The sequence below is a fragment of the Macaca nemestrina genome, chromosome 8, assembly GCF_043159975.1.
Source record: "Macaca nemestrina isolate mMacNem1 chromosome 8, mMacNem.hap1, whole genome shotgun sequence".
NCBI classification, from domain to species: domain Eukaryota; kingdom Metazoa; phylum Chordata; class Mammalia; order Primates; family Cercopithecidae; genus Macaca; species Macaca nemestrina.
The window spans coordinates 37,725,831-37,730,401 of NC_092132.1; positions in this window are offsets into that span (position 1 = coordinate 37,725,831).

A 4,571-nucleotide genomic window follows, 5' to 3' on the forward strand; every position below is an offset into this window, starting at 1 on the left:
GCATACAGGAGTGTGTATTAGTCCATTTCCACAGGGCTATAAATACCCGAGATTGGGTAATTTATAAAGGAAAGAGGTTTAATTGACTCACAGTTCCACATGCCTGGGGAGGCCTCAGGAAGCTTACAATTATGTAGGAAGACAAAGGGGGAAGCAAGGACCGTCTTCACATGGCACAGGAGGAGAAGAGAAAGTGAAGGGGGGAAGAGCCTCTTATAAAACCATCAGATCTTGTGAGAACTCATTCACCGTCACAAGAACAGCATGAGGGAAACCTCCCCCATGATCAAATCACCTCCCTTTGTTTGTATGTGGAGATTGCAAGTCCCTCCTTCCACACATGGGGATTATAATTCGAGATGAGATTTGGGTGGGAACATAGAACCAAATTATAATCAGAGTGTAATGCCTTGCTACTCAAAGAATGTGTGGGCTGTGAATAAATAGCATTGACATCACCTGGAAGCTTGTTATCAGTGATGGATCTCCAGCTCCATCCCAGGTCTATTGGGAATCACAACCTGCATTTTTAACAAGATACCAGAGTATCTTTACGCCCAGGAAAGTTGAGAAGTGCTGATTGGCATAGTCGACTCACACTGCGGTGTTTCTCCAGCTTGCTTGCTTGCTTATTTATTTATTTATTTATTTACTTACTTACTTACTTAGATCCAGTCTCTCTCCGTCGCCCACGCTGGAGTGCAGTGGTGCAGTCCTGCCTCACTGCAACCTCTACCTCCCAGGCTCAAGTGATTCTCCCACGTCAGCCTCCCAAGTAGCTGGGACTACAGACATGTACCACCACACTTGGCTAATTTTTGTATGTTTTGTAGAGACTGGGCTTTGCCATGTTGCCCAGGCTGGTCTCAAACTCCTAGGCTCAAGTAATCCTCCTGCCTCTGCCTCCCGAAGTGCTAGGATTAACAGGCGAGAGCCATGGCTCCTGGCCCTCTCCACCTTCTATATAATACTGTCTGACTTAATCCTCACAGCCTCCTGGAAGTTGGCTTAGCTCCCTGGCCATAGCTGAGTGGTCTAGATATGGACATCTCCCCAGTTTGTACAAAAAATTATTTCCCTCTCCACGATTCAAACTGAGTGAGACATAGAAACTGGGAGGTGGATACTGAATCACATCAGCAGCATGATTCTAGAGGGAAGGTCTACAAACTCCAGCAGCTGAAATAACAGGAGGGGCCTCAATTCCTGCTCTTGTCCTCTGCTGTCCTGAAGTGCCTGTTGGTTTGTCTTTCTGGACAGGCTGCAGTAGATGTGCCCTCATACATTGATTTTGTTCTTGTTCCCAAATCAACTCGGTGCCTCTGGTCCCTCAGAAAAATTTCTCCATCTATCACCAAGGTTTTAGGGAAAGATCCCAAAATGTTCCTAAGGGAGCAAAGCATGACTCACCTCACATTCGCCTTACCACAAGGGGCGCACTTCGCGTTCTGAAAGAATCATTCTGAGTACATAGGGCAGAGAAGTGGCTGGCAGCCTCTGTCCTCTATCACCATAAAATCCCAACTTGCTGAAAATGAGTTATCTAGATTTTTGATGATTTCACCTTACAGATCTCTTGTCTTCATTGGAAGAAAGTAAATAAAGACAACGAATAAGCCAAAAAACTAGAGACGGAGCAAATAAAAAATTGCTGCATTTACCTGCTCTGGATCTTTAGGCATAGATGTTGAAAAAATCGATTATTTTGCAACACATAGGGGATAACAGCTTTGCCCAGAATGTTTTGTTTTGCTCTAGCTGAAAAGGGGTAGACTATCAGACTGAATTCAAAATAGAACTAAAACTGGAAAAGTTCCCTTATCCCCCTTGCAGCCCACGCTACCGGGGTGTGTCTCGCTTCTTTGGTGCGCTGCTGCTCAGAACCCCTAGGGGGAGCAGGCAGACGGGCAGGTCGTGGGGAGCGTGGGCTCCACCCCACAGCAGTGTCTAGGGGTGAATGCTTCCAGCGCCTCTGAAGCCCCAGTGGGCGCGTGTTACAGTGTGCTCTTTTAGTTTTGCCGTTTGTAGGCAGCTTGCGTTAATCAGCTCAGTTAGATCCTCTGCCTTATGGCAAGGACAGAGGGATTTCTGTATCCTAGGGTTCTTGCCTTGGTGTACGGGAAAAATCAGATCACCCGTGTGCTTGGAGAATGAGTGCAAGGTTTTATTGAGTGGAAGTAGCTCTCAGCAGATGGATGGGAAGCCAGAGGGAGATGGAATGGGAAGGTGGTTTCTCCCGGAGTCAGGCCACTAAGCGGCCAGACTGTCCTCCAAACGCCCCGGCCACATTCCCCTCGGCTTCTGCGTCATTCCGCTGGTTGATGGCCTGCCGGCATCTGCTGCTGTGTTCTACCCGTGTGTTCCTCTCGAGGTCTAGCCCCTTGTGTCTTCTTCCACTAGGGTCTTGGGGTTTTTATAGGCACAGGATGGGGGTGTGGTGGGCCAGGGTGGTCTTGGAAAATGCAACATTTGGGCACCAAAACAGGAGTTCCTGTCCTCACCTAGGTCCATGGGCACAGGCCCAGGGTGCAGCCCTAGCCCAGGACCATGCCCTTCTCTACCCAGCACTTCCCTGCCCCCTTCCTGTATCAGAACTATATTCAAGTCAATACGGCTGACTAAATGAAGTTTCAGGTGCAAAACCTTCTAACTATAGCATTTTAACTGGGGTTTCTTGAGACATAAAGTGATTAATCAACACAGTGTCTGCTCAGGCTGTGAGGGTGGGGCTGGGGATGGGAAGTGGAGTTTCCCAGATCTGGGAAAGCAGGCACTGGGGAACACTTGGAACAGCAAGACTTTTAATAGGCTGTGTTCTGTTTGCTACCTTCAGAGGAGAAAATATCTGTTCATCAATTGCTTTTTATTGACTGTAACGTTTAATTATCATTTTTATAAGTACTGGAGTTTCCATAAGTCAGAAACATGGTTTCCAGGAAGTACACATTCTGAATCCCTGTCTCTATTCTTACACACTCTCTAATCATGATACATAAACGTTAATACAAAGATCAAGCTTTCCTCTCAAGTATTTCAACACCATAAATGGTTTGCGTGGTCCTGTGGGTCATTACTCTCTTAATTTACTGAAAATGCGTTTAATAATTGTTGGACATCTGAAGCCAAAGCTAGTCAGCACTGGTTATTTACTTCTCTTTTTCTCTATGGCAAGGGAGAAAGCCAGATTCCCATAGCTGTTCCAGCTCTCCCCCTCCCGAATAAAGCTTCTGCCAAAGCAGATTTTGTGCAGCTTTCCCTGCTTCAGAGCTGCCAGTTTTCCTAAGTACTGAATCAAAACTAATACATCATCCTTGAACTTTAAATTTCTGATGTGCCCTGACATTTGGAATAGCCTAGGAACCAGAAGGATAAGCAAGCAGCGGATTTTCCTTCTTTAATGATTTATGCTTTATTTTTGATCTCCTTTTGCAGTTCAGAGCAGTTTGCTGGCATCAGCCCATCTGAGGCACAAAAAAGAGAAGCCTAGGGTGGTCTTCCTGTGGTTTGGAGGAAAGGCAGGCATACACATGCTGAGACTGTCCTACAATTACAGACTTTCTATATTTATCAAAAAAAGAAGACTAGTGATTAATTTCCAAAATTTAAAGTAGAGATATAAGAAATTGGGTGGACTTTTAAGGGCTCAAAAAGAATGAGCTTTCTAGCTATCTTCTTCTCAGTGAGCTTCTGCTTAATTCTTGAATTGAATTTGAATATTTAGCTTGTTTAACAAGGAGCAAGGGCCCCGGGTTCTAATCAGAACACCAGATATCACTGAGAATTAATAGAATTGTGGCTGTGTTTTTACATTGCCAAATATCAGCATAAGAAGAAAGGAGAAAATGTGCAAATAGCAATAGAAACTTTACCTTTTGAAATTCTCTCAAGTACTAAGCTGGATGGATGTCTGAGAAGCAAATGTCTTACTAAAAACTAGTAAGTTACCTAGATGCTAATGTCGAGCTTCAAGATAATCTTTGTCTATGTTAAAAATATAACTAGTCATCTAAGAACGAGAATTATCTTTCTGTTTTATTAAAGAAGCTGCTATCATTTTGTTAACACCACTCTGGATTGCTTGGGCCACCCAGAAGTAAGATGCTGCAATCACTTCTTCTCTGTGGAGAAATCCCCTGAGATAAGAATTGACCTGTTTTATCAATTGCCTTTCTGGGACCTGACAACTAAAAACTTAACTTTCTATATTAAGATGCTATTGCAGTAGCTGTTTTGCAATAGTAGATAAATATTGAAATATTAAAAATACTAACATCTAAAACTTTGGAAGTTAAATGATTAAAATGTTTAAACAAAATAAATAGCAAATAATTATTGCATATATATTTCATTTCTGATGTTAGAAAACATTTTTTTGACATAAATATAGCCTGATTTGAGCTTCTCAACTCTATTCCTGAAAGTAATACGTAGAGAAGAGAAGGTGCCTCAACAGTATCTCTATTTTTTCAATTTTCCACTTCTACTCCTCAGACACATCTAAACCAAAGAGAATTCGAACTTTTGCATGTGCGCATAACCAATCACAATGCTAATCTTGTAATTTTTTAGCT